Source organism: Cryptomeria japonica, chromosome 4 (assembly GCF_030272615.1).
Source record: "Cryptomeria japonica chromosome 4, Sugi_1.0, whole genome shotgun sequence".
In the NCBI taxonomy this organism is placed as follows: domain Eukaryota; kingdom Viridiplantae; phylum Streptophyta; class Pinopsida; order Cupressales; family Cupressaceae; genus Cryptomeria; species Cryptomeria japonica.
This window is the reverse complement of record NC_081408.1, coordinates 676,866,258-676,878,680: the sequence shown is the minus strand read 5'-3', so window position 1 is coordinate 676,878,680 and position 12,423 is coordinate 676,866,258.

Below are 12,423 nucleotides of genomic sequence, written 5' to 3'. Positions count from 1 at the left end.
TTGGAGAAAGAATAATGTATATCCAACCATTTAATCAATGGCTTGACTCAAGACTTGGTGGAATGGTAGGTGTAATAGTGCTCCAGATGGGTTTTCATCAGTTTTTGCAGAGGAGGATTTTGGAGGGTGATTTGAAGGCTTGAGAGCTTAACATCCCTATGTGTTAAGTCGTTTGGACAGGGTTGGAACAAGTGTTCGGGGTTTTGGTAACAAAACAAGTGAAGAGAACCTAAAACATGTTGAATCCATCCATGTTGGACATGTTCTTGCATTTCATGTCGGTTTTGTAAGTCAATAAGGTGTCCTTGATATGTCTGCAGTGCAACTAGAGACCTAATTATTCACCTAGAGGATTGTTGCAGTCAATTTTTTGTCACTTCATTCCAATACAACATCATATGGTTTTAACATATGTTGTGTTCCATCCAAAAGGGTATCTGCAAATGTTTTTTTTTTTTTTTTTTTTGTTGTCTATGATCAGTATTTTGAAATAAACAAAAATCTCTCTAAGTAGGGCTATTAGGACCTAGTCTCCTCTAGGAAGCCAATGGTTTGGAATGGACTAAAGGGATTATGTCAATGGTAGAATTGGTTGATTTGAAATTATTTGGGTTTGTGAACACCCTAAGATTCCTTCCTTTGCCTTTGCAATTGTTTTTTTCTTTGTTGTCTCAAGTTGTCATGTTGGGAGACATAGCCTTGGGTTGAGAACATTGGGTTGAGTACTCTCATGTGTAGGATTGTGTTTGAGTTTTTGTGAGTTGATACACCTCCAAACCCCTCTGCATCACTACTAGAGATTTGATGGTTGTCAATATCATAGGGAATAGCATTTTAAATTTGGTATCCCAATTTGACTTAGCAATTTCTAAATTTGGGTTTGCACCGAATAATTTAATCCTCATGATATATTAATATTTACCTCATTCCCAATTCATTTTTCAGCATGATTTTGGCTTCTATTAAAATGGGAGCCTCACTAAAATTGTTTTAGATCCATTCATCACCATTTACTCCATTTGATTTGATTACATAGTTTGCAACTCTATCATCTCAAACATTCTCCATAATATCCTTACTATCATTGAGTTCTATTATATCCACTAGTGTTACATGCTCGTTCAAAGATTCTACCCAAAACACTATTACCTTCTACTATTTATATCCTAGAACAAATGATTAATAGTGAGGTGCCTATAATTCATCATGATCTTCTATATGTGAGATTAATTTTTAATGGCTATAGTTAAAATTTGTCTTGGATTCTCACTATCCAAATATTTCTCTTGAAGTAGTTTACTCTCCATAGGACCAAAGAGTTATCAAACATTCTAAAAATCAATATGGCTCCAAGTATAGTGTTTTGGGCTAAATATTTGCAAATGCAAGAGCCACCGTCATTTTTACATTTCCAAATTGTATCCCAATTTAATAGGGGTATCCTTTTTATTTTATTTGATCCTTCCCATAGAAATATCTTTAGCACTCCATCAATGTTATGAATGCCATTTTTGGCAAATTGAAGACATGACATCATATATATTGGAATTGCCAAGACAAAAACTTTAATCATCATAAATTTGTCTACTAGAGTTAACTAATGACCTTTCCATGCCTTATATTTAAATTGGAATACTTTGAAGGTGTCATCCCACAATATGGTTCTAATTGCACCTTTAACAATGCAACCCCTAAATACTTACTTGGAATAGAGTCAATCTTGAAGCCCAAAAAAATTGCAATTTCTTCTTTGCATCAAATTTCTTGTATTGATGAAAAAGATATGTCATTTGTCATTATTTTAATTAATTGAACAAAAAGATAAATGTAGTTATCAAGAGTTCTTTCAATTCTGATAGTCTCTTCTATTCAAACTTCCTTGTATAGAATGGCATCATCTGAGAATTGTTTATGAGTAATTGGATCATATTTCTTATAATTTTTACTTCACATCAATAACACATATACACCTTAGCATTGATTTCTCTACCAAGGGCCTCTATCATTATTATAAATAGGAAGGGAGACAAAGGGTATGTTTGTCTAAGGCCCCTCAAATCTTCAAAAATAATCATATGAACTTTCACTAAGTAAAATAGAACAAGTATAGGAGACAAACTAATTAAACTTGATTTTTAAGGGCCCTTTCACTACCCTATCTATGAGTGAATGAAGAAACAATTGATTAACTATTGTTGTTATGCTCCTAAACAACAAAATGCTAGGAATGGTTACTCCATAGACTTGGTTGGTCCTCAAGTCTTGTGAAAATAGTAGATTTTTTCAAGGCTAGTTGAGGTTGTATAAGGGTTCACTATAGACTAGTCTCTGGGTGGTGTCCCCTTCCATGACTATATGGCAACTATGGCGTAAATGTAATGCCAAAATTTTCAAAGGAATGGCATCCCTAGTGGAGACAATAGTTAACAAAATAGAGGTGGGTATTTGTGAACTCCTAAATATTAAAAAATGAACAAAGAAGAAATGGGTGTTCTAAACATGGGACAACAAAATAAGATAATGTGGGCTTTATTGAAAATTCCCCCTCACCATCTACCAACCAAACTACTTTAAATCTACAATAGAATTCCAAATGGACAACTCCCCTTGGGGAAGACTTAAAATAAACTTTGATGAGGTCACAAGGGAAAATCTTTGGGCATCCTCGATGCCAATTTCATCATCAGAAATGAGTGTGGTGATTTATGCTAAGTCGAGATAGTCATGTGACCTAATGAAACAAATAATGATGTAAAATTATTGACACAATGAATAGGACTTATTTACTATGTGTTAAAGAGAAGCTCAGAATGGCTGACATTGAAGGGAACTCCATGATAGTCATCCATATTAACAGTACTCAAAATGCCATAAGATAGAAAATATCAAAGTAGGAATAGATACATTTGTACCTCAATCAACTGGATGAATTCTCCTTGAAACACATCTACCAAGAAGCCAATAGGTAAGTATACTTCTTGTCCAATCAAGGTGTCAAACAAGATGAAGAATAAAAAGTCTCCAATAATATCCAAGTCTAAGACAATATGAACAAAATCATTCGCTATGATATTGATTTGGCTGCGGATACAACGAACATGTGAACCACAAATCAAAGATATGATTTCATAATTCCTCAAATTTATTATCTTGCCCTCTTCTCAATAGATACCAAAGAATTTATAAAAGGCAATCCACAAAGTTAATATGCACAACATTAGTCTAATGATGGCAGACAGACTACACTTTCCAAGTTGTGTCTATGATTGTGCACAAAGAAGTATGCGAGTCCATCTACAAAGGGTCTTCACAATATAGTTTGAGGTGGTGGTAGAAGAAATTTACATGCTTATTGGGGTAAACGCTTGCCTCATGCCCACATCCATGATGCTACATTAATGGAGCTTTTCCTATATAATATTATCATAACATCGAGGGATTTCAGCTAGGGAGTGGAATGATCCAAACCAATTTATAGTCCCCAAGTTCCAAGCTAAATCTTTAAATGTCATATCCGTTCTTAGTAGATATCTACAATGAGGAAAAATGAAGATATGAAGCAAGCAATTTTAGTGATTCAAGATGGTCTGAGAAGGGATAATATGGAGACTTACGCTTTTTCGATTGCTCGCCATTGAAACCTTTTTACTCTTGCACAGATTGAGTGATTACAATAAAAATAGAAGGATTTTGTATCCTATTCCATTTTCAAGCCTGATAATAGGCAATATATATGAAAAATAATTTACTCTATTTTTATTATGATAAGATGAGAGTTATGCCCTTAGTAGCAATTTGCCCAAAAGAATAGTATTTGGGGGTAGAGATGTATATGTAAATTGAGTTCAACCAAACTTTTCATAATTTACATCAATAACAACCAACTCATCTTATCATAAGCATTACCAATATCCAATTTAATTGCCATATGTTTTATTTTAGAATTGATGATAGTGTGAATTGCCTCATGAGCCACTCTAATCTTGTTAGTTATTTCAACATGGTATAAAATCACCCTACTCAAAGGAGATAATATTAGGAAGAACTATCTTCAATCTACTCACTCTAATCTTTGAAATGATTATGTAAATAGTGTTGCAAAGTAGGATTGGTTGATAGTTTGCAAAGGAGACAATCTAATTTTTTCACAATAAGAGCAATGTTTATGTTATTTATATCCTTCAAAAAATTCCTTGACCTATGTGAATCCTCCACTCCCTCCCAAATTTATCCTCCAATGTTATTCCCGTGTTTTTTTATAGAAACATGTAGGAAGCCCTTCCAAACCAAGGGCTATGTTATTCCAGTGATTTTTTTATAGAAACATGTAGGAAGCTCATCCAAACCAAGGGCTTTTTCTAGGTGAAGTTGAAATAATATTTTTTTAATTTCCAACCCAATAATTAGAGTCATCGATATTTTGTCACCTGATTCCTTTATTAATAAATGAATGGTATTTAGTAAAAGATTTATGTATGGTGGTTTGCAACACCATTTCCTACTAAGATATCTTGAAAAAGGGAGATTGATTCACTCTAGATATCTTATTTCTTTGTTAAAGATTGATCATCAATGGATGAAACATTGTAAATTCTATTTTGGGTTTTCTTGACTTTTGATGCAGTATGGAACAATTGTGTTTAAATCTCCTTCAACCAGCCAAGTTTCTCTAATAGATATCTTATCTAACTGAAATTTCTACATGTTGAGGAATTAAGTCTTTTTCTTTAGATAATAATCTTGAAAAATTCTTAATGATATGAACTTTTAAATTATTTTTTCCATTTCCATTTCAATTCTATTCTTCTCAAAATGTTTTTGAAATAAATTGTATTTTATTCCTTGAGCTTTGTTTAATGAAATATTATTTTTATGAAGGTGAAAATCTTTTTTTTTCCTTTAAAATTCAGAAGTTTAGACCACCACTATTGAATTAAATCTACCAAATGTTTTCTTGTGAGCCACATTATCAAATTTAAACTGATATCTAATAGGAGGTTTGTCTTAAAAATAGTTAATATCAATTGAAAATAATTACAACCCAAAATTGAGCAAATTGAAGATTCCAAGATTCAAGGAGACTGTAACCAATTTATCATGTGTAAGAATTGATCATGACATTCAATGATATTGTAAACCCTTGGCACCTATTTTTTCCAAGTGAAGGTCCTATCTTTTGGGACCACATCCATTAAATTGCATCCGTTATAATATTTTGAAAAATCAATATGAGATTGTGAGATGCGAGATATGTCTTTTCTTTTTTCTAAATCTCTTTCAATTTGGTTTTCAAATAATTTTAAAATCTCTTTCAATCTCTTTCAAATCTCTTTCAAATCTCTTTCAATAATAAACTTTGAAATCTCTTTCAATAATAAACTTTCTATTTGGTTTTCAAATAATTTTATATTGTAGCTCATTTCATACCCATTTTTTTCTTCAAACTTAATAGTCCATAAACATTAAATAAACAAAAAGACAAATCTAAAAGTGAAATTCTTACATCAAGAAGCATATGTTTTTTTGTAGAAAAAAGGTTATCTCCATAGTTACTTGAAAGGGTTTCAACAAGATTTTCAATCCCCTTTTGCACCAATTGCATCCACAAAGAGACCTTTCCATGCTTGGGGATGTTTTAAGAAGAGGTTGCAATCTAGAGTAGTAGTATAATATCGACCAAAAGATTCTCAATTTGGTGCTTGGTCAAATAATATTTTCAATGCTCCTTGAGACGCGTCTCCTACCCTGGTACCCCCATCTCTTGAAGAGGATGTTTTGGGGACTCAGGGATACTTAGGAAATGTCCCCCCATCCTCGATCAATGCCAAAAAATTGAAACGTCCCTAAAACCTCCACCCCTTTAAACAAAACCTAAACCTATCTCACGAATACAACAACAAAAAAAACTCTCATTTTAACATTGGCAAACTTGTATTGAAGAGCAGCAAGAGAAAGAGGAGACTAGGGCATCAAATCCAATCCATTAGAGGTAATTTCTTCATTTTACATTGATTTTTTCAAAAAATTAAAAAAATCAAAGTTTTTACCACATAGGAAGGGCATTGTGGTTTTATGTATTTTTATTTTATTTGAACTTGTAGCTCTCTCTTTCTTAACCAAAATAAATCATGAGCACCAATGAGAGTAGTGATAGTGAGGAGGTTGAGGTCAAATGCAAGAAAGAGGTAGGCCTCGAAGTATAACCCATAGAAGTATGGTAGCTCCTAGAGGTTCTTCAAGGAGTAGGAGTGTAGCAATGCCAACAACTTTAAACCCATTTGAATGTCCTTTTGAACTCCTCAAAAAATATGCAAAAGGCCCATTTAACCCCAAGAAACCTCGATTACAATTTGCATCACAATTTGATAAGGATTAAAAAAATACAATGGGGACTAAACAATGGCTTTGTCACTAGTGCAAAAAAAATAGGGGCAACTATATGAGATTTTATTGTCATCTTTTGTGGATAAGTGGTAAAGGGGTTAAAGTTTGTGAAAAAATAACTTTAGGTAGGAAGATTGAGGCAAGTAGATTGCATATGGAGGTGGAGCAAAAAAATAAAGGAAATCCATAGGAGAGTTTGTAGCCTGGTGTGTCATTACCTATAGGATCCATGGATGTTGAATTTCATAGGGGAGAGGATTCTACTTCTATTGGAGGAAAGAAGAAAACTACTACTCTTGTTGATTTGTTTAATATATAGCCAAAAGATGTGGTTGATTCCTCTATTGCTAAGTTTTTTTATGCTCATCTCATCCCATTTTATGTGGCACATTCACCACATTTTAAACAAATATTCAAAGATGTGATAGGCATTGGTCTCTCATTTGTTCCACCTAGAGAACATAATCTATGCACCACCCTACTTGATAGAGAATATTCAAAGGTGAGTGTGTTGATGGAAGATATGAGACAAACTTGGATAAGGAATGGATTCTCCATCATCATGAATGGGTGTGCACCGACATCAAACATTAGCCACTCATCAATATTATTGTCACAAGTTTAATTGGCTCTTTTTTCTTATAAATATTGATTTTTCAAAGAAAAAGAAAGATGCAGCATTCTAATTTTAAATTTTGTAAGATTCCACAGAAGAAGTGATGCAGAGAAAGAACTTCAAACCTTATAAATGCACAAAGACTCAAAATGGACTCTTCAATGCAACTAGATGCATCCTAGGTGCTCATTCCTAGGTACCTTGCCACTAGGTCTATTAGACATATACTCTTATCATCATTGCCCAATCTTCCCATTAAATGTTGACTTATCAAAGCTCTTCCTTACATTTGACAACCTACCAAGAAACCTCTCTCAATTAAACAACTCAATCCAAACTTCAACACTTCAAACCCTCTTTGCCAAGGATTAAAAATTGTCTTTGCATTGGTGTAACAACAATACATACTCAATTTCATTCACTTCCATACAAAACCAGGTTTTCCCAATCCTTACACAATGTATTTTGAGCCTATACAAATAATTATTCCACTGAGAAAACCAAAACAAAGTATCATAAGATCAAAAACCCTTGTGCACTCAATATTCATGGTAGTCACATTGTAACAACAAGAGGACAACAATTAATAACTTATGAAAACTAACAAGTTAATCCAAATCCTTTCATGGCATTGAATAACATATGTGTGTAGATCTTCATACTATTTTTCATGATTTTCCAATGATGGTAAGGTGAGATATTGAAAAAATAAGCTTGTTGGAAACCCTAGGCAAGGTTCTGAACTGCAGTCACCAAAATGGTCATAACTTATTCAAATCTTAATGAAATTGCACAAAACGAAAAATATATTAAACTAGACTCATGTTTTCATCTTTTCCCATTGGATTTAGAGTCATAATTTAGCGTACAAGGTCGTACCAAATTTTTTTGTAGACTGTAACACTGGAAAATGAAGGAAAAACTAGTCTTAACAATGCCAAAACTATTATCTCTCTCAAATATCCATGAAAACTCATGAAAAAATCAAATGAAAGGTGATTAATTCCTCTATTACAGCCAATCATGTTCAGGTTGTTACAAGTCCGTGCAACCCGTACAAAATGAGAAAATTAGATTGCAACGTGTGAAAAACTCAGAAAAATGAAGTTCTAACAACAATTTCTTCTTATTTATCCTTTTCCAACCCCATCAATTGAGTTTGGATTACATATATATACATTTAAAATTATTCCCAACCCTCTAACCAGCCAACAACTACCCATAACAAAAAATGAAACTTTGGACAACTTTGTTATGACAACATTGACAACTTTTTGACAATTTTTTACATCTTTGTGACAACTTGTCATTAATTATTCCAAAATGGATCAAAATGATCCCAAATGGAATTAAATGGCCTTATTGGACCAAACACATCCAAAACAACGTAAAAACAAAAAATGACCATATGCATTCAAAGATTCTCTTGCATCATACTCCCCATGAAAAAGAAATTTGAGTTCCATCTCAAATATGCATCTTCTTTCTTGTCTTCTAGTTCCTTTGCATGCGTGCATTGTGTTATTTTTTCTAGAACTCAAATACGTTTGTTTCAAGTGGTGTTCTTGTTCTTTCTGGTCCAACAACAAGCTTCTTGTCCCAAGGCTAACTTGGCATTATATATCCATGGTTTTTTGCTTGTCTTCGCATTCGAGCTTTAGTTTTGACTACATTTGGGGATTTACGTTCTCCTTCATCCACTTTGTCTTCTTTACCTACACGAGGAACAAACATATTAAAGAAATCAAATTCTTTGTTTTCATACTTCACTTTGTCATCCACCTCATGTGGCTTGCAATACATTCTTTTCTCCTCATTATTCTCCAAAAATTTATGTTTCCAAGAAGACATGTTTTTACTGCAACATCATTCTTTATTTCTTCAACACTTTCTTTAGGATCAACAATATGCATTCTGATATCTTCCTTCATTGTCTCTGCATTGGTCTCTTCTTCAAGTGGTGTTTAGACTTATTCCTTTTTCCCTTCTTTCTGATTTTTGTCATGTGCATGTTGTTCTCTTGGCTGATTCGCCTCCATTCCCTATGACTCACTTGGAAACTCTTCGTTTTTCATACCCCTATGGGTTTTCCCAATGTTCCTTTCTTCTTTCCTCAAGGGAATCATCCTTTGCCTTCTTCTTCTCTTGGCCAATAACTCTATAAGCCACTTCACTCTCTTTTTCATATGACAACCACTTCCATGGCTTATTGCTTCCAGCCATTGCCTCAACAAGAATTTACATTTTTCAAAATCTCCATAACTTTGGGAAATCTCTAACCAACTCTAAATCTTTCTTTGTCATATTTTCTCTCATCTTGTCTTTCTTTTTGAAACTCCCCTTCTTATCTTGAGGCTGCATCTCTATCTCTTTTCTTTTATTCTCGATGCCTCACCTAGGGCTTTCTTCATGTTCTTCTTTGCACAGTCATTTGTATCCATGTTCTCCTCAACTTGTCAATCTTCTACACATAAATCTTTTCAAGAAGACATCAATATGCATCAAGATCAATAACCAATTTGTCTTTGCCCAGATCTTTTGGGATCTCAAACTTCTTTTCCTAGACCTTTTAGGCTCTGATACCAAAAATGATGCAGAGGAAGAACTTCAAACCTTATAAATGTACAAAGACTCAAAATGGGTTGTTCAATGCAACTAGATGCATCCTAGGTGCTCATTCCTAGACACCTTGTCGCTAGGTCTATTAGGCATATACTTTAATCATTATTGCCCAGTCTTCCCATTCAATATTTGACTAATCAAACCTCTTTACTTGCATTTGACAACCTACCAAGACACCTCTCTCAATTAAACAACCCAATCCAAACTTCAACACTTCAATTTGATTCACTCCCATACAAAACTAGGTCTTCCCAAGCCTTACACAATGTATTTTGAGTTTAAACAACCAATTCTTCCATTGAGAAAACCAAAACAAATTATCATAAGCTCAAAAACCCTTGTGCACTTAGTGTTCATGGTAGTCACATTGTAGTAGCAAGAGGACAACAATTAATAACTTATGAAAACCGACAAGTTAAGCCAAATCCTTTTAATGGAATTGAAGAACATATGTGTGCAGACCTTCCTACCAATTTTCATGATTTTCCAATGGTGGGAAGGTGAGATATTGAAAAAATAAGCTTGTTGGAAACCTTAGGCAAGGTTCCAAACTATAGACACCAAAATGGCCATAACTTATTTAAATTTTAATGAAATTACACCAAACCAAAAAAAAAATTAAACAAAACTCATGTCTTCATATTTTTCCATTGATTTTAGTGTTGTATTGTATCGTACAAGGTCATACCAAAGGTTTTTGCAAACTGTAACACTGAAAAATTAAGGAAAAACTAGTCCTAACAATGCCAAAACTATTATATCTCTCTCAAATATCCATGAAAATTCATGAAAAAAAAATCAAATGAAAGGTGATTAATTCATCTATCAGATCCAACCATGTTTAGGGTGTTACAAGTCCATACAACCCTTACAAATGAGAAAATCAGATTGCAATGTGTGAAAAACTTAGAAAAATGAAGTTCTAACAACAATTTCTTCTTATTTCTTCTTATTTCTCCTTCTCCAACCCCAACAATTGAGTGTGGATTATATATATATATATATATATATATACATTTAAAATTATTCAAGTTCTAACAAAAATATTGGGCAATAAATCAATAGGTGTTATCACAACTATTAGAGGGTGCTAACTATTAGGTCATATCCCCTACTCTCTAGATGTTCATTTGAATCATAATCTATGCTTAGCCAGTCATTTGAATTCACATTTTTAAATTTTGCATTCTCCTAAGTTAGTGAAACTGTAAGACAAGGAACAATCATCATCTTTAATGAAGAATCCTCTTGTGGCTATTCATATTCCAATTTCAATAAATCTCCCTCTTTTCTCTAGGTTTTTGCCTCCTCAAAACAATTGATTAGATTCTCCACATAAGTATTTAAGAACCCATATTTCATTATTGGCTTTTTTGTTTTTATACAATTTCTCTCTATGGGATCTCGACTTTTACATTTCATAAAGAAGTATTTGATTTCCTCAAAAATAGTTTGGTTCCAATCACCCCTTGAAGAGGACAAAATAATATTAATTGGTATCTTATTGATAGACGCAATTCAAACTCTAGCATGAATTCGAGAATTGCCTTCTAATATCTCCATATCAATAAAATCCATTGAGCCCAAACTGTTGCCAATTTTCTATAAGCACTCTTTTAGCCAATATTCCAGCAGTAGATTGTATAGCCCAATCCAAGAAAGATCATCAAATAGGGAGCAAGTGTCAAGATTAAAGTTAGGGCACCATTTTGCCAAAAAAGTGATGCATTTTTGTGTGCCAAGGACCATTTTGTAACACATAATCCCCTTTTGGTTCATAATCAAAATTCATTTTGAAAAAACCTTTGGGGGGAATTTAAATGTATGGTTTTCTTTCCAAGATTCTTGTGCCCATTCAGAGATGCAACTTGTAGATAATTTTTTTCTCCAAAGAAAGCACCCTATGATTGCATAGCCTTGGACATTGTTGGAACACTTTCTTTGTTCACATCTATAGGTATTTTGGAAACTTCTACTTCTATTGTGGTTTCTATAGGGGAAAGGACCTAGTAGTTGAGTGGGTTCCAATAGTTGTTATAGCACTTGCTGATTTAGTGCCCAATATTTTTGACAATATTGCACCAACAGTTGTGATTTTAAAGTTGTTAGTGTTGATGATGACTACCCATAGTTGAATGAAATTTATTCCTTAGATCTAAAAAGAAACAAATCATGTGATGCCACATCAACACATCGATAAAACATGATTTGGTGCACAAGTATCAGTCTCACTTTTTTGGGGGGTCGTTTTGGAAACCTTGGCAAAAAGCACGCAAATGTGGCATCAAATTTGATGATGTGGTCTAGAACCTTGGTTACAAGTAAGGGACTTGCTAAGTAAGTTGTTGTAAAAAATCGAGAGTGATTTGAAATTTCTGCATAAGATCTTGAGAAGTGCATTAGGGTACTCAATTACTAGGTCCTCTCCCCTAGATCTGCATGCTTCACTACTAAAATCATTATTTTTTTTAATTACAAGGCATTTTCGTTTCTTATACAAATTGATTGAATTAAATTTAAGTGGAACTTATAATCAACCAAATATAAATTAATTTCTTAATTAAGTTAAAATTAAAATTAGTTAGTGTAAGGTCATTTTTCTCCTAGATTTATTAAGTATTTGTAGCAAAATTAATACACTAATTGATACTAAAATTAATCTATAGACATAAATAACAACGTATACCCTAATGTGATAATTTATAAGAAATCTAAAGGAAACATAAATTGAAGAGCACAACCACATAAATCAATCATATAATCACCAAATTCATTTATTATATTCTCACTCTAAGAAGATT